The sequence below is a fragment of the Canis lupus genome, chromosome 26 (genome assembly GCF_048164855.1).
Source record: "Canis lupus baileyi chromosome 26, mCanLup2.hap1, whole genome shotgun sequence".
Lineage (NCBI taxonomy): Eukaryota > Metazoa > Chordata > Mammalia > Carnivora > Canidae > Canis > Canis lupus.
This window is the reverse complement of record NC_132863.1, coordinates 20,962,289-20,981,477: the sequence shown is the minus strand read 5'-3', so window position 1 is coordinate 20,981,477 and position 19,189 is coordinate 20,962,289. Positions and strand designations below refer to the sequence as shown.

General features: G+C 42.8%; 1 long non-coding RNA gene across 1 annotated transcript in view; it reads right to left on the bottom strand.

Moving 5' to 3' along the window:
• LOC140617861 (uncharacterized) overlaps positions 1-16,502 on the bottom strand; it is a 34,882-nt gene extending 18,380 nt beyond the window's left edge. The window contains exon 1 of the long non-coding RNA XR_012018014.1: positions 16,355-16,502. This is a non-coding gene — a long non-coding RNA (uncharacterized lncRNA). The remainder of the gene's footprint in view (positions 1-16,354) is intronic.
• Positions 16,503-19,189: the final 2,687 nt, after the last annotated feature.

The window sequence follows — 19,189 nt, the reverse complement described above, 5'->3', positions numbered from 1 at the left end:
TGTTGTATGCCCGAAACTCATGTAACATTGTATGTTAACTATTTTCAATTAAAAAATAAAATAAAATAAAATTTTTCAGGATTCCAAAGCCCCACTTGTACCCCCTTCTAGTCATCAATCCATTTCCCCAAGGGCAATCATTTTTGTAACCTCTTTTTTTAATTTAATTTTTAAAGATTTAGTTATTTATTCATTTATTTATTTTAGAAAGAGAGAGAGCATAAGCAAGGGGTGGAGCAGAGAGGAGGGAGAGAATCTCAAGTGGACTCCCCACTGAGTGTGGAGCCTGGCTTGGGGTTCAATCTTATGACCTTGAGATCACAGCCTGAGCTGACATCAAGAGTTGGTTGCTTAACCAGTTGAGTCACCCAGGGGCCCCTCTTGTGAGTTCTAGCACCATAATCTGTTTTGTCCTTCAACTTCACATAAATGGAATTATGTTGTACGTTCTCTCTTGTGTCTGGCATCTTTCACTCATCATGATGCATGTGAAATTCATCCATGATTTGTGCATAGTTTGCTATGTAGAATTCTATTGTGTAGATAAAGAATAACTTATTTACCCATTCTGATGTTGGTGGAAATCTGGGTTGTTCTCACTCTTAGCTATGAACATTCTCATACATCTTCTGCTGAATATAGGTATGTAATTCTGCTGGGTACACAATTAGGAGTGGAATTGCTAAGTCTTTGGGTATGCATATGTTCATTTTACTAGAGGCTGCCAAACATTATTCCAAAGTAGTTGCTCTGTTTTACACACCCACAAGCAACATGTGAGAGTTTTAGTAGCCACACATCCTTGTTAACATCTGCTATAATCCTTTTCATTGTAGCTGCTCTGGATGGTGGGAGTGGGATTACATTGTGGCTTTAATTTGCATTTCCTGATGACCAATGAAATAGAACATCTTGTTAAATGTTATTTGCCATTTGGATATCCTCTTTTATGAAAGGTTTGTTCAAGTCTTTCCCCCATTTCTCTGTTGGGTTGTCTACCTCTTTGATCTGCTTTTAAAATGGTAATTTTCTGGGGTGCCTGGGAGGCTTAGTCGGTTAAGCATCTGACTCTTAATTTCGGCTCAGGTTGTGATCTCAAGGTTGTGAGATTGAGCCCTGAGTCAGTCTCTATGCTGGGGTTGGAGCTTGCTTAAGATTCTCTCTCTCCCCTCCCTCTGCCCCTCCTCCCCCTTGCCCCCCACCTTTAAGAAAATAGTAATTTCCTTCAACATGGTAATGCAATCGCCATTTTTGTAACAAATGTTTTTTCCAGGTATAAATCCACAGCTTCTTTATTATTTTCTTTAGTTTTAATTTTAATATTTTTAAGGAGTCTTAGGAGATGGCACAATGTTAATCCTAGAAAGAACCCTACATGCCAATTATAATTCTCTTTGGAATACTTTTGTGGGGCACAGGCTGTGTCTCTAGCTTTGGGGTGGGTCTCTGCATCTAAAGAGGTCAAAAAGGATGGAAACAGGAGCAGGGCACACAACTGAATCCTATCTTACAAACCAAGAGGACCAACCTGAGGCCCATGGAGATAAGGTGACTGTCTCAGGACACACAGCACAGCAGTCCCTTTACTAAAGTATCTGACATGGCAGTAGAGACTAAGAACACACATTACTAAAACCCAGAGATTTTTTTTTTCCAAGTCAAACTAACCGAGCCTTACTCAAGAGAGCCAATGAGAAAGCCCCGGTCATGAGAATTCAACTCTTCCTTCAGGGTCTAGCTCAAATGTGGTTTCTTTTGTGGAAAATCTCTGATCTTTCCAGTCAGAGTCAATCTTTTGGTCCATTGGCTGGGTTGTCATATTTACCCAGTTCTCTCTTGAGCTGTTTGTATATCTCTCTTGTTTCCTATGCTGGGTGGCAGGGTTCTAAGAAGGCTGGCTTCACTTGTCTCTTTCTACTGGGGATGGTGGACTTGCATAAATCAGTTGCTCAGTCAAAGTCTGAATGAAATTGCATTGCTTTTAAGGAGAAAGCACTCCAGGGACTGTGTGTTCCATAAACCGGTTGGCAAGCGTATTCACAGGGAATTGATAAATGTCTCTATTTTGGAGTAGTGGCTCCTGCACTTTTGAGAGTGGGATCATGGGCCCCCGAGTTGTAATAGACAAAGGAGGAGACCACAGAATGGACTTTCTTTAGTAGGGTGCCCAGGGGTGTGAGAGCTGCACTGCATGTCCCAATCATGGCCAGAGCTGGTGGTCGACTCCTCTCCTGCTCCTACTCCTGCTCCAGCTTGTCAGTCTAGCATAGACTCAAGAGTTGCTGTGAGAGCAGGAGTGTAGAAGAAACCCTGGGAACTCTTAGGTTACTCGAGGGCAGATAAGCAAAGGTTGACCAGGAGAGTAAGTACACTGTGGGGAGGGGAGGCTCTTCTCCTGCCTCCTTCCTTCCGGCTTCTTGCCGGAGGGCTCCAGGTCCTTTGTTGGCAGCCACAGAAGCGAGACAGTAGATGCAAGGGTGTGTGCAGGCATCTTTCTTCAGGTTCCCTTGCAGTCTAGCCTGCCCTGCCCACTCTCTACTCCCCACCCTAACACTCAGAATGACCACATAGTGGCACAGGGTGTGGGGGAAACTTCACCTGTCATTGCTTAGACAGGGTTCAGCCTTGGAACAAAAAGGTACTTTGAGTCCCCAGGGCTGCCAAGTGTCAAGAGCCAGGAGGTGTTTCTTGTATGCCCATTAAGGGAGCAGGCCTGGCCTCAGAAGGAATTTCTTTGAACTTGAGAGAATATAATCTTTTCTAACAGCCTGATAAATGGTCCCTGCAGTAGACATAGAAGGGCTGAGGAGGAGCATGGACTATGTCCTTCCCCACTTCTGATTCCGGGAGAGAGGGTGAGCCAGAAGGCAGAAGGAAAGAGGACTCACAGTCTTCTAGAATTTTCTTTCTCTTTCTTTTTTTTTCTTTCTTTTCTTTTCTTTTCTTTCCTTTTCTTTCTTTCTTTCTTTCTTTCTTTCTTTCTTTCTTTCTTTCTTTCTTTCCTTTCTTTCTTTCTTTCTTTCTTTCTTTCTTTCTTTCAGCTCATTAGAGTGATACTGTCATATTAATGGAAAGAAAACAAAGAACCAGAAGAGCCAAGTAACTGGTTAGAGGCAAACTTAAATGAGAGCCCAGAACCTGAGATATAAAAAACTGGAAGGGTTTCAGGGATGGGGAAAACTGATTATCGATCACTGCTCTGTGGTGCAGTGACACTGTGTGACATCAGACACTGTGCAGGTTTCCTGCCTGTGTTACCTTGTTCACTCTGTGTGACAATCCTGTTAAATCGATGTCACATAATTTTACACACCTATTCATGCCTCCAAAAATAGAAACTGAAGACTCTCCCAGAGTGCCCAGCACAGTCCTTGACACTGGGCATACAATGAAGACCAGGTGGGGGTGGGCCCCGCATCTGGTGTGGAGGAGGGACAGGTAAGGGGGCAGTAGCAACTGAGTCTGTGGCTATGACGGAAGAAGTTCAGAGTGAGTAGGAGTGCAGAGACGGTGCCTAATCAGACTTGGGGAAGTCAGGGAGTGCTTTCTGGAGGAACCGAAAGGGCCCAGGTGACCAGGGCAAGGGTATGAGAATGGAGATGGGTAGGGCAGGAAGATGAGAAACCAGGCCATTGGAGTAGGCAGACTCCAGAGCCTGGAAGGCCTGGTAAGAAGTTCAGATTCATCCTGAGATGGGAGGAAAGGTTTCAGGGGATGGGATGCCAGCATCGGATGTACCTGTCCTCAAGAGAAGGCTTTGACTTTGGCATGGAGGGCAGACTGGAAGTGATGTGACGAGATGCAGGGAGGTCAGCTAGGGGCCATGGCGAGATGCACAGCAGCGAGAACAGTAGCCTGAACTGGCTAGTGTCGGAGGATCAAGAAAAATGCATGAATTAAAGGAATCATTTTAGGGATGGTCAGGACTTGATGCCTGATGGGTGTGTGGGGTGGGGAACTGGAGGAATCTAGCGTGACACTCAGGTTTTGTCTGAGGCATCACTGCCAACACTGTCTGGCCAGCTGCCCACGTAAGGGAACCGAGGCTCACAGAAGTAACTTGACCAAGGTCACTCCGCTCCTACATGGTAGGCTGGGCCCAACCCATCCCCATTTGATACCTTCCTGACTCCCTTGACTTCAAATTTTTCCTGTTCATTATTGTCTGGACAACAGCCACGAACAGCTTTGGCCAAAGTATACAAATGAAGTAGGCTTCTTCTGGGGTTAGTGTAGATTTATTATGAGCCTTAGCAGTTCATTTGAAAGAAGTGTTAAGGACCTCCCCGCCAATCCCTTGGTGCAGAGAGCTAGACACTCCCAGAAGGCGGCCCGGAAGAATCACCAGCCTGGGTTAGGAGAGGTGGTTTCAGGTCCTGGCCCGGCCATCTCACATACCTTCTCTGGGCCTCAGCTTCCAGATCTGAGATTGAGGGGCTGGGCCCATCGACTTTGGAGGTTCTGCATCTCTGGGGTACAGGGAATGTGAGAAACATGTAGGGTCATAAGCTAGTGGCATTCGGAAGACCACTGAGTTTCTACATGATACGTTATTCTCTGAGGGATCCCAGCTATGACACATGGATCCCATCAGACTCTATAACGTGGGGCTGCAGTGAAGAACCTCCGAATGCTCTCTAGTGATCCCCATGGGTAGCAAAGACTGGGAACCACTGTCTCAAGGATTCTGGGAAGTCACCAAGGTATGTGTCACCCACAGCAAGCCAGTGGGAATGAGCGATGGGCTCCACAGCAGAGCAATCAGAGGGGTCAGGCATTCCAGAGCAGGGAGGGAAGTAAATGCATGGCTGAGAGTTCCTCCTGACTCAAGCTCAGAAATGTGTCCCTGATGCCCCCCGAAAAGGATAGGGAGGGGAAAATGAAGCGGGAGTTTGTGCCTTTGGCCAGGTAGCTCATCTCCCTCAGCTCCTTCAGAGCATCACTGTGGGTGCTGTGGCTTTTGTCTGGCCCAGAGAGTGAGGTGACTCACTGCAAGTCCCATGAGGAAGTAGACACAAAACACTCTAGGTTGTTCTGAATAAAGCGAGGTTGTGCCTCATCAAGCCATGGGGGAGACTTTGTGAAAGCAGAACTTTGTGAGATAAGCCATAATAATGCCTTACATTTCATCAGTGAGAATATGCTGACAAACACCTATGCACGCCCACCCCGTGCCAGACTCCACGCTTCCCACGAGATGCAAACGAGAAGAAGGTACACTTTGATCTCTAGCCTCCAGATCAGAGGAGGTGACAGACAAACAAACATGGACGCAATCCTGCTGCAGTGCAAAAGACTCCGGGAGCCCAGAGGAGGACCATTAATGCTCACGATGAGTGGCTGGGAAAACTTCCTGGAGGAGGTGGCCCTTGAGCTGAGTTTGGAAGGACGGGTTGAGTTATCCAGATAGGAAGGGATGTGTGGATGCCTAAGGGAGATAGTGATACCATTTACAGTGTTTTATAGAATCTAGAGCCCTTACTCATTTATTATTTCATTTGGTGTAGATATGACTCTGGTTTGGAAGTTCACAGACTGATACTTTCTCTTGGGCATTCCCCATTCCTTGGGATGAGGATGGAAGGCTAACCTCGTCATCACAGAAGTTGGATTGAAGGCCCTCATTTGACAAATGCAGTGGTTACTGAAGCCATCTCTATAGCTGGCCTTTCTGCCCACTATCGCCCTCATTCTCTCCAGTAACTGGTGAAATGGATGGAATGTTCTCTATTTTATAGAGGAGGAAGCTGAGGCTTAGAAAGGTTGACTTCTCTGTTGACACTCTTGCACTTAATGGCAAAGCAAGGACTCAGCATCTTTAAATACTTTGTGGCTTCAGGTAAAGAATACATTAATAAATAGTCCTTTGAAAGTAGGCTTTCTTTTACCCCATCTGCCTGCTGCTACATACAGACTTCAGGGAGGGATGATGATTATTATTCCTGGTGATATACCTTACCTACTCCCTGCTTAATCCTAGATGTCTGGCTATCACAAAGTTAGCAATATTAATGACAACTAGATTGTTTTACTTTGACTATGGATAATTATAACATGCCATCTTAGCAAGCTTCTCCTATGGCCCCCTAATGCTAACTCACCTATTATAGCCGAGCCAGTGACATCAAGGCATTAAGTACAATGTCAACTTGACTTTTCAGCTGGGTCTCAAGCAGTGACCCAAACAGGTGGATACTGAATTTTGCCAGCATCCCTATGCTTTTTGGGCAGTGCTAGTAGTTTCTAACAGCTGTGGTAGCTCCCAGGTATATGGGTATGTGTGTTCAAGATGACTTACTCCCAGTGAATCCCAGTAGAATACAGAGATCCATAAAGGAAGATCCATGAAGGATATGTCCTAGTTCAGAATATCATTCTGTGAGGCAGCTTTTAGAAAAATTAGATAGTTTTAGAAGTTTCTTTGTAACTAAAATAGAGGTTGCTATGGTATGGAAGAGAAAAACCATGGCTGCAAATTTTAGATGAAAACTACCATTAAGTTCTGGAGAGAGTGTTTACTTTTTTAAAAAAATGTAAAGTATAATTTACATCCAGTGAATTTACTCTTGGCAGGAGACATTTCTTCGAATTTGGACAAATGCATACAGCCATGTAACTGCCACCACAATGTGGTTATAACACAGCCCTGTCACCCTCCAGATTTTCTCCTGTCCCAGGACAGCTCAGCCCCTAACAACTCCTGATCTGTTGTCTGTCCCTATAGTTGCTTTTTCTGTTATGTCTCATAATGGAATCATTCAGATGTAGTTTTTTTTATTTATTCATGAGAGACAGAGAGAGAGAGGCAGAGACACACACAGAGAGAGAAGCAGGCTCCATGCAGGGAGCCCGATGTGGAACTCGATTCCGGGATTCCAGGATCACGCCCTGGGCCGAAGGCAGGCGCTCAACCACTGAGCCACCCGGGGATCCCTTTTTTTCTTTATTTTTTTTTTTCAGTTGTAGCTTTTGAAGACTTTTCACTGTACACTTCTTGTATCCCCTAAATTTTGTGCCATCTGCATATATTATCTATTCAAAAAATAAATGTAATCTTTATATCTATTCCAAAGAGCTATAAAAAGATAGACACTTCCAATAATCCATGGGTTAAAGAGGAAACCCAAGGAAAATTATAAAATATTTAGATCTGAATAGTAATGAAATTATTAATGAAATGGGTTTTGATACTATCATACATAATGGAAGTAAGCAAAACCCAGGGATGCAGTGAGAGAGGTACTTGAGGGAACATTCATAATCTTAAGTGTATTTACTAGAAAACAAAGATTTTATTTTTAAGAACCTAAAGTGTTTTTAAAAGCCAGGAAAAGAAAACAAAGTAAACCCAAAGAAACTAGGATATAAATCAAGATAATTATTGAATAGTTAATGAATAAAAACAAAAAATAAGGGGCAAGAATAAAAATACATATGATTTATATATTTCTTAATTTTTTTTTTATTTTTTAAAGTAGCTTCTACACCCAACATGGGGCTTCCACTTGTGATCCTGAGCTCGAGAGTCTCACACTCTACTGACTAACCCAGCCAGGCTCTCCCATGTGATTTATATATTTATGCACAAACCAACTTAGGACAGTGGAATGGACACTGGGGCTTTGAGCCTCAGTTTCCTCATCTCTCCAATGGAAGTAATAATGCTTACTTTTGCCCAACAGTAAGTAGGAATTCTGCCAATAAGGATTTGGCCATGACACTCCTTCTATGTACTGGCATAAAAGTTAATTACAGTGGGGATTATGATGTGTCACTAGGGCAGTTTCTCTTCAGTATATTATACCTGTAATCTCCTTAACAGGATTTCTTTCTTCTCTACTGCTTCTCACATCTTCCTTTCCTTTTGCACTATTGGTCTGTGCTAGAGAGGCGCTGCAGGAGACCTTGGGGCCACTGAGCCCTGGGTCTGGCTGCCCGAGCTTACACGCTGGATTCAGGAGTGCCCTCAGATAAGATCTAACCCCTATATTAGGAGACTAGGGTTTAAAACCACATCTACCACTTTCTAGCGGTGTGACTGTGAACCAGCCTCTTAACCTCTTCGAGGTTTGCACTTTTATCTGTTAAATGAGATCTTGATTATGTCCATGTTAAGGATCTGTTAGGAGAATCAAATGGGATGGTATTTGTGTAAGTACTTTATAAATGGCAAAGGGCTGTAGAAATGTCAATCATTATGGTAATCGTTTTGATCAAAACTTGTTTACCAAGCGTTTACTCCAAAAACGTGTCCCTCGTCTTCTGGATGACTTTCTGTGCCTCTGGCAGTTGGGATGGGGGTAGCTGCTCTTTCGATTAGTGCCTGGCTTCCTGGGCTGGCTGGCCAGCTACCCAGCCAGCTCCGGGCTTTCATGGCACTCCCAGGTTTTCAGGCGTGTAGTTAAGTAGAATGCAATGGAAACTTCAGGGAAAGGACTTAGGTAGAAAAAAGAAAAAGCAGGAGGAGTGTCTTCTTTTTGTTGTTAAAGAAAGTTAATTAGCCTTCTATTTGTTTCCTAAGTTCTTGGCTAGTCTGAAGAAATCACTTTTATCGAAAGATTAAAAATTTACATATAATTACTTTTCTAAAAACTTCTCTAGACTACAGTGTTGTCCAATAGAACTATAATGCAAGCCACAAATGCAAGCCATGAGTAGAATTTTAAAAGTTTTAGTAGCCACACTAAAAAAATTTTAAAGTGTCATTTTAGTTTTTTAAAGTGTAATTTTCATATTTTATTTAACCCAGCATATCCCAACTATTATCATTTCAACATGTAATCAATATGAAAAATTACTAGTGAGAGATTTTTACAATATTTTTTTCACATGAATCCTTTAGAATTTGAGACTTATTTATAGCCCATGCCAGTGTAGACCCACCACACTTTAAGTGCTCCATAGGCACATGTGGCCTGTGACTGTGGCATTGGACAGTGCTGAACAAGAACTTAAGTAGACTTGAGGAAACTAACTTCACTTCTGAAAAGTAGAAAATATGACAAGACTCTAATTAGTTCCTTGTAGAGCATAGTGGAGGGAGAAAAACAATTACTACATTTGGGTTCCTTCAGTCACTCATTCATCAAGTGTTTATTGCACAGCTACTTTGTGCTAAGTGCTGTGGTCTTGGCTCTGCAGCCAACTCACTCAGTCACTTCTCAGGGCCTCAGACTCCCTGTCCTACTTCTGAGAAGATTAAGATACCCATATAGGAGACGGAGAAATGTTTGTGCCAGCTGGGGGGAATATGCATCTGGAAATCATTAGCTTAATGGTTGGAGTTCTGAAAGGCCATCAGAACCAACCACTTTCCTTGACAGTGTTGCTGGAGCTCTCACAATCCCTTTATTATTAATATCAAAAGTTGATCAACCCTGTACGATCTTACTGGAAGAATTAACCACACAAGTCTTATCTATGGTAACAGTTTGACATGCTGATCTCAATTTGTTCACCATTTGTTAACCATCCTTTTGGGGAGTTTCTAAGGAAGAACTAATAAGACAAGTCATAAATTCCTCTGTGACACCAAGTGCTTTATAAATGCTAAGTAATCATTCCGGTCTATCAACAGGTTTATCTGTGGGAAGATAGGAGGTGTTGCAAGGAGTATGTTGGAATTGACTTGAAGGCTTGGAAATAAAAAGTCACCTTCATTAACTCATAGGTGGCCATGACTTCAGAGAGACTGCAGCTTAAATAGGGAAAGGAAGTGGAGTTCTACTTCCTGAAACAGGTTGGCATTAGCCATACAGCTGGACTCTCAGGTAAAGTCAGTTTTCAACTTTTGTGTTGGGAGAATGATTCTACATAGGTTTTTAGAAAGACAGAGAATGACTCTTAGAAAATACAAGTGTTGGAAACTCATTAAATAGATAATGATCATAAAATCAGATACCATCACTTGTGGTTGCAGCCTGAGCCGGCATAGTTAAGGCACATTCAGATGGTAAGCACCGAAAAGTCATCCCTGATATTGGTACATGGCCTTTAAAGTGAAAGCAAAGTGCTTTCATAGAACTGCACCACTGGAGAATCACAACAGCTCTGCCTGCTAGGTATGCTGTGTTATAATCCTTATTGTACAGATAAGGAGACAGAGGCATTTAACGAATGTCAAAGATGTCTGTAAGAGTAGGGTGTTATTTGCTTTGTTTCTGTTTTTCATCGCTGTGTCTTGCTGCCTTCCTAAGCTTCCCCAGAACTGAAAAGTGGCCCTGCTGCCTTATGCAACTTAGGGCATGTGCAGAGCTTCATAGAAGTACATGTCCAGAGAGATCTAGCAGTTGAGCAGACTTCCAGCTAACTAGAGAGAACTCAAGCCTAGAAGGAGGATGACCTCCATTCTTTCATAAATGCATAGACCTTTCACTTTGGACAGGATGGTAAGAGAGGAAAATAATCTTCTCATCTACTATATTTCCAGTGGTATCAGCCAAAAAGAAATAGGAAAACTGTTAAGAAACACTTTCCTAGAACAAGCAAAACAGGCTTTATTGGGAAGGAAAATATATTCTAGATTACATCTTATATATAAAATACAACCCCTTCTCTTCTCAGTGCACTTTTTAATTTATGAAATTTCTCTAGACAGATCTCCATCAATTCATATGTGTAGCAGTTCCACAGGTAGAGAGCAGTTATTACCTCTTGCATGCAGTGCTTTGTTGAGTGAATGAATAGATGGATTTCTGTTTTACAGGTGAGAAAACTGAGATCCAAAGACACTGGGTGGTTTGTCCCAGTGAAGGAACCATGACTAAAACTCGCATCTTCTGAGTTCGAGTCTGATCATGTTCTTATATGGGTTCTCCCTTGAGATCTGGTTTCCAAACATGTATGATGGAATATCACTAGAGGAAATAGTCATACCTTTCATGAAATAAGGATTTGGGAGTATCTCAGGCTTCTTCAATCATTCTTAATCACTTATATTTATATAAATTAAATCACTATTCACTCTCTCTGGAACAGCAATAAAAAGATCAGATTGACGTTCCACCTCCCAACAGCCCAAGGCAGAGTGAAGATAACAGTGAGCTATAGCCAAATTTCTAATCATCTCATCAAGAAACCAAAGCAGAAATGTTGATTTACAATCCAACAATCACAAGTGTAAAATAATGCCAGCTTAGCAAAGAAAATGGAAAAATACACACACACACACACACACACACACACACACACACACTCAGGCAGTACGGGGTACTGAAATCCCAGTTTATGGGATAGATGTCTCAACAGAGAAGAGAATGCTTATTTATTCTCCAAGAACTTCAAGATAGAAGAGAGAAATCTTAGAAGTTTAGAACTCTAGGCATTTGTTACTAAGTCCAAAAGAGGAATGACAGTTATTGGTAAGGGAAAGGATGAGGTTTCTACAAATCCAGAGATATTTGGAGAAATGTACAAATTGTTTTCTTTCAGGAAGGATTCAGGCACTACTGGGCAACCATCTTCTTATGAGGATTTTCCCAGAAATCACACCTTCAAATTGAAAAGGACCTAAGTTGACCACCTAATAAAATACCCTTGACCCTGGCTGATCTGTCAATTGTCTCAAAAACATTTCTTTCACGATCATCAAGACTCCATTTGTCCTTCAGTGATGGACAAATCCGGCATCCCTTGACATACTATTTCTCTTTACCTGAGTTCTGGATAGTGTTGTCCGTATGTCGAGCCTCAACCTGCCAACCAGGTACTTCTATGTTGGAGCCCATTCCAAACAAAGCCAATCCCTCTTTAATGTGACAGCCCATCTGTTCTGAAGACCATAATCATGATGCTTCTGTCTCGTGAAGCTAAATGTCTCTAAGCTAAATATCTCCAGTTAGAAGGTAATTCCTTAAAACATTCCAATAAGAATTGGGTTTCTAGACCCATTATCATCTTGGCCATCATCCTGGCCAAATTGAGCATTAATCGCTGAATACCAGAGTTAACCTGAACTACAGAGGACATTTCCTCTAGAATAATTACTTGACATCTACCTCTGAGCTCAGAAAAATGCATACTAAGCAGGGGAACAGTGTAGATGGAAGGATGGTCTCTGATCTCAGAACTGGAAGGTTTAGAACTAGTGGCGTCCATCTCCTGGGACTGTTTTGGGTTGCCAAGGCAATCGGCAGCACCATGTCAATAGCTCAGCACTGTATCAGGGCTTGGCCTTGGCTCAAGCCTGTGGATGTGGGCCCAGCAGAGGGGTGGGACCGCATTCTCCAGAATATCCCTCAGGGACAGGCGGACCCTCCCTCCCTGCAGCCTAAGCAGCCACCTTACCAGACTACTCTTGCCACAGCAAGTTACTTGTCATTTATACTCTGCCAGCAGCACAGCCTTCCTACCTCAGGCCTTGAGTCTCTCAAACACAGGTTCTATAACCTCAAGAGAGAAAATGTGCCCAGTAAATGCCAGAGATTGAAAAGATGAGACCATAGAACAGGTCAGATGTCACCCAGGCTTTGGCCTTTGACATGAAGCTACCTCCCATGAAACATTCACAGAACTAGCTAAAAGAAACATCACAAACCCAACTTCCTTCTTCTCATAGATGAGGAAACGGGTCCAGAGTTGGGAAGTGACACTGACCCAAAGGCACATAGTGATATAGAGGCAGAGGTTGGCCCCAAACCCACCTCCTAGAACCTGGAGCAGCCAGTCTTGTTTTTTCTAGGATCTACCATGAAGGCTCCCTTGCAGGTGGGCACTGGATGTAAGTGCTTCCCTTCCTTCACCCATTGTTGCACAGATGGAATGCAGGCTCACAAACACTATGTTTTGATGTCTCACCTTAAATAGCTTAAGTATCACACTGCAAGGAAACCATGGGCTAACAAAGAGAGTAGGAGCACCATGTTGGATCTCAATGACTGCGAGACCTTGGTTGGCTTCCAAGCTTCACTTCCCCTGTTTGTAGTATGGTGGGGATTAACTAGACACCAAGATCTCTTCTAGCTCTGATTTTCTATGATTGTTCTGTGGTCAAGCACCCTAGGGGAAGGAAGTATTTTGAGGAAGTGACAGGAGGTGAAGTCTTAAAATGGCCCTGCTATCCATAATGTATGTCAGGGGTTGGAGGCATATGCTCCAGGTTCTTGTGAGGTATGCTGGCACCCAGCAGGAACAGAGTTCTTGGACCTGCTCAGTCTCCCAAGAAGCTCTCCTCTGCCACCCCCGCCCCCCAAGCCTGGCTTAAGGGCAGTGCCATTCACTACATCATTTCTGCACTGCTGTGTGGCTGCCTTTCCCCTGTGTCTTGTTTACCCCAGTGCCTGGCACGGGGTGGGTATTTACTCCATTCCTAATGACTGAGGAAATGGGGAGAGCCTCTCTACTGAGACGGGAAGGCAAGACAAGAGTGAGATTGCAGGGTGTTTGGAATTACTCTGCTTCTGCTTGTCATATTTCTTGGGCAAGTCTCCTGCCTCCTTTTTTTATACTCAAATAAGGGAGTCTGATTTGATGAATACTTTCCAAACTGTTCTGTAAAATACTGGTTTCTTGGGTAGTTGGTGTGAAAATAAACAGTCTCCTTAGGTACTTTGTTGCACATTACCGCTCCCTCTTGGAGATTTATGTACACAGAATATTGAAAACTCCAAAAGTCCTACAGTAAAGACACTTACTTAATTTTATTTAAACCAACTTTCTCCAAAATGCTCTGGTCTCCTCCTATCTAAGGAACTGGTGTTATGACGCACATAGCCTGAGAAATCCTGCACTAAATGATTTCCTAGTCCCCTGTAAACTATAGCTCATCTAGAGACAAGGTAGCCTGGTATAGTGAAAAGACTGAGGTTTTGGAGGCAGATAGACCTGGGCTCCAATCTTGGCTCTGCTTTTTATTTTTTATTATTTTTTAAAGATGTTATTTATTTATTCATGACAGGCACAGAAAGAGGCAGAGACACAGGCAGAAGGAGAAGCAGGCTCCCCCTGAGGAGCCTGAGGCAGGACTCGATCCCAGAACCCTGGGATCACAACCTGAGCCAAAGGCAGATGCTCAACCACTGACCCACCCAGGTGCCCCCTGGCTCTGCTTTTTAATAGCTGTGTGGCCTACAAGCAAGTTACTTAATCTTCCCGGCTTGGATTTCTTCATCTGCAAAATGAGCATGCTAACCCTATTAGTTAAGCTTGTAGGCTATTAAAAGTATCAAATGAGATAACAGATATCAAGTATCTAGTATAGTGTTTGATACACAATAGGCTTATAAGAAATATCAGTTCCTTTGCTCCATTACTCCTGACACTCTTCTTCCATCTCTTCCCCCAACGCCCCCAACCCCAGAGCCAGCGACTGGCAGGGCAGAGAATGTAACAGAGGGGTATGTCAAGTCCAGGTCTTCCTCACATGAGCTTGGCCACGTTCTTTCAGGTTCACAGAAGGACTGCACCCCCGAAAGGACTAAGGTGAAGAGGCCAAGGGGGAAGTGGCAGCAAATCTTGCCCTTCTTTGCCAAACAAGGTATCTGTGCTAAGCAGCTAGATGCTGTTGGTTAAGAGAGAAGATGAAAGAATCCTTTCACGCTGTTCCAGAATGAACACCCACTGTCATAAACGTGCTACCTAAAATAGCAAACTCTTCTCAAGCCTCAACTTGAGGGCAGAGCCTTGGCTTGTTTGCCTGGGCAAGAAACTGAAACAAAAGTAGTGATCTGAGTGTTGGCAAGCAAAAAGGGCAGGGTTCGGGGTGGCCTCTAGTAGCCTTGGCACCAGGACAGCCATTGCAGGATCTGCCCTTGGACCAAAGCCACCACCTGACAAACATAAAGCAAGCACCAGGTTTGTGCCAGACACGGGGCTTGCTTGTGGAGGAGGAAACCAGGAGTCTGCCAGGGAGGCAAGAACGGGTGATGGGGCTTGGTTTATAGAAACTGAACAAGCTGGTTGTATCAAATGCATTGGGATGTCTTTGGACTGATCTTGTTTTTGTATAGCTCTTTTCTTCCTCCCTTCTCACCGTTGGGCAGTGTTCAGAGAAGAACCATGGGCCTTAGAGACATAAGTAGTTTCAAGTGTTACTTTGTCTTTGCTAGTTTCATGATATTGGGTGTGTTATTTGACTCTTCTGGGATGAGTTTCCTCATGTGTAGGATAAGCAATCATCTCTACTTCCTAGGGCAGCTGGGAAGACCAAATGAGCTAATCTAGATAGATCTTAAAGTGTGGCACGTGTGGCTGTAACATGGGGACAAACATCTTTAAATTCTAATAGTTGTATATCAATCTAAATATACCTTAGAAAAATAGCTAACATACCCAACCCTTTTAGAGATATTGTCAATAGATGCAAAGCTAGAGTAGGTATGTAAGTCAAAGAAAGAAAAGAAAAGACAGTTGATTTAAAGAAAAACTTTAAGTAGACAATGGTATAGCTGGAGTATAGACATAGCAAAACCCATGAACGTGCTACATAAATGGCTGAAGTATGGGAACTCTGAGTTGATACAGGACCAAAAATGGCAGCTGCCACATGGCAAGCACCGAGGGTCATTTCCTCCTTTCTTTTTTGGGACTGGAAGGGAAGGAGACGAGGAAAGGGAGGGAGGAATGAGAGGGGAAGCAAACCTACTTACCTACTTACTTACCTACCTACTTAACTTTTAAGTCTACTTCAGCCTACTCTTCTTGTTCCAAGTTTCCTTTTATGTACAAATTGCTTCCCTTACCCCATTCTCATCTCTCCCATCAGGACATTCTTTTTGCCTTAAGACTTCGGATGCCCTCAGGTGTCAAAGGCTCTAACTACCTATAGGCAATCCTCATCTCTAACACACTCCAAAACATCTCCCAGAGAGCTTTTTGGGAGATAAACATTGTAATAGACATGAGAGAAACCGATATAGAGAGACAGAGACAGAGAAACAGAGATAGAGAGACAGAGACAAAGAAACAGAGACAGAGAGACAGAAATGGAGGAGAGAGGAACAGCTTAGGAGGGGAGGGTTGTGGGGACAGTAGAGTCTGATCATGACTTTTGCGTCTTTGGAATAGTATAATGTTGTCTTCCTAAATAGGCTTTCTCCCTCTCTCTCTCTCTCTCTCTCTATCAGGAGTGGAAGTCCAGAAAGGGAAAGTGACTTGCCCAAGAAAACAGTAAGCATCTAACACTAAATATCTTGGTTCTTAGTCCTGTTTCCTGGCTTTCTGCCATACTGGGGAATCTGGGCTTTACAGTCCTGGAAGAACCAAAGTTTGCCTTTAAAAATGGGCTCTGCTATTAAAGACAAAACAAAAGCAAATGCTATGTGTTGAATACCTCTAAAGTCCAGACTCTCGAAGGTCAAGGTCCCAGATGTTCCATGACACAGATGAATGGGCACTGGGGGAAGAATCAGTCACCTACCTGGAGCAGAGCTCTCATCACACGGAGCCAGAGGGGAGAGGGTCGTGACTCAAACATCACAGACTGTACTGTTTCTACTGAGATTTAGGCAGATATTCCTACATCTCTAAGAGCAGACGTATTAGGACTTTCTGGACCTTCACATTCCAAAGAGGTGAACAAATCCATTCTCAGAACTTATCCCCCACCCTTCCAGTTATCTCAACTCTCTTCTGGGACAGAGCATTCTAGAATCATTTGCAAGTTACTCTGCCGGTGCAAAGTTACTAACATCCTTGCTAAGAAGGCCTGTGTTGTGCCAGGACAAGCTTATAACTTTTCTTTTTTTTTTAATAGGTGCATGTAACCAGGATCTTAATCTACTGCACAGGATATTCCTACTTGTCCCTGAGACTTAAAGAAATTTGAGTGTCGGATAAATTTGATGATTTATCAAATTGTGAAATAATTCATTAAGAAGTTACCTGGTTGGTGCTGAACCCATTTTTACTTAGCTATTTGATATGTAGCAAGATCAAATCAGAATGGAAAGTGGACGATTGGCACCCATTCCTAGTTGCCTCGTTTGAAAAGGTATGAGCTAGCTCCATGATGAAGCATGATGCTCAGGTGGGCCTGGCAGGTGGCTCATAAGGAAGAGTTGATCCAGTGTGCAGCTCCCCAGCCTTTTCTCGGCTGAGAATGCTTTTCTTCCTATTTTAGTTTGTTCAAATTTACTTCTGAAGCTAGGGCCCAAATGTCCTCTCTTCCATAAATCTTCTCTTGAGCCCTTGCCCAACTTTAGTTATTCACCTCTTACAGAAAGTGAACCTACAAGGCCTGGTATATACTTCCCTAGGTGTACTGCTCTCACCTCCTCTGTTAAATCATCAAATCTTAAAGGCAGGGACTCTATTTTATTAATGCTTTCATAGGAAAATGAAAACTCCTTTTTCTTTCTTGTTTCCCAGTTTATACATATTCGTTATAGAGACCAGATAATACAGCAAAGCAAAATCAAGAAACAAACCATTTCCCTTTTGTTTAATGACATCCTAGGCTTTGGGGGTTATTCTGTATGTTAGTAAATTGAACACCAATAAAAAAAAATAAATAAATAAATAAAAAATAAAAAAAAATAAATAAATAAAAATAATTAACAATAAAAAAAATTCCTATATTCATTATAAAGATGCATCAAAATTGGATCATCCTATACCTAGTTTTTGAATCTACTTTTATATTTCCATAAATCATTAACATCTGTGATTATCTCGTCATTTTTTTAAAAAGTTTTATTTAGTTATTTGAGGGGGTGTGGGGACAGGGAGAAGCAGACTCCCTGCTGAGCAGGGAGTCCCACACGATGTGGGACTCGATCCCAGGAACCCAGGGATCACAACCTGAGCCAAAGCCAGATGCTCAACTGCTGAGCCACACAGGTACCCTCGAGATTATCTTTCAATCACACCTTAGAGACTACTGTTTATGTCTTAGTACATAGTCTTCTGTATACCAGACAGACTAGATTTTTTTTGTGAGATCAAGTATGTATATGTGTATCACATTCATATACATTTATTTAAGTATGTTCATTCATACACACAATTTTGTTTTTTACCGAACATATCATGGATATCCTTCAATGTCAAATACATAAATATCTACATTATCCTTTCTAATATCTGAATATGTGGATCTGCCAAGATTTAATAAGCTTCCTTTTACCGAACACATTTTTTCCAAAATGTTTCCTTTTTTAAAAAATTTTATTTATTCATTATAGACATACAGAGAGAGAGAGAGAGAGGCAGAGACACAGGCAGAGGGAGAAGCAGGCTCCATGCAGGGAGCCTGACGTGGGACTCGATCCCAGGTCTCCAGGATCACACCCTAGGCCAAAGGCAGGCACTAAACCGCTGAGCCACCTAGGGATCCCCCCAAAATGTTTCCTTTTATTAAAAAAATGTTATCAACTACTGTTTTGTATGTATCTGTGTATGTACACTTGTCCAGGTTTGGGCAGGCATTGCCCTCCATAAAATGTATTCATTTTTAATTTCCCAAAAATGTCAAAACAGAGCCCTGGGCACAATGGACATAACAAATGTTGGGTGGTTGAATGAATAGAATTCAGAAGCAATTGTCTGCCCTTCCACAGATCTTTTTTCTTTGGAGACCTCAGAGGAAGATCTACTGATTCTTCAGGCCCCCTGGGGAAGGACCCAGATCAGAGCAGGGAGTGGGAAAAAAACGAGCTGCCAGCATTCTCTTATCACCTAAAGAGATGGGCCCTGAGAGGGAGTGCCTGGTTCTGAGTCTGCCTGTAGGGAGCCTTGGGGCCGAAGCCAGACTGAGCTCCCTGCGAGAGCAGACTCCCAGCCCAGCCCAACCACTCCCCCAGGCAGCTCTGCACCTCTTCACAAGCTTTCAGGTTTCTTCATAAATCACACTTATACTCAAGCAGCTTATGCTCTGTTGTATGGCAAAAAAATATGGCAAAGCACTGTACGTAAAAGTTACTATAAAGCAGGCAGCACCGGTGTGATCCAAACAGACTTTTTTCTGAAACCTATTTGTTATTAGCCCTAACATGAAGTGGGGAGGGGGCACTGAATTTAGGACCCAAAGTCTCCCATTTGAGTCTGGCTTCTCCTAAGATGCTGTGGTCCACCCAAGCATTCACTTGCTCCCCTAGAATACAGCAGTGGTGCTGATAAAATCTGCTTCTTAGGAGCTGGGTAAGAATTAGGTGAGAGCGCGAATATAAGAGCCAATTTTGTGACCGTTGTACAAGTGTTTAGCAACATTAATAAAATTTGCTGCTATTGATAACACGGAAAAATATTTCCTTAC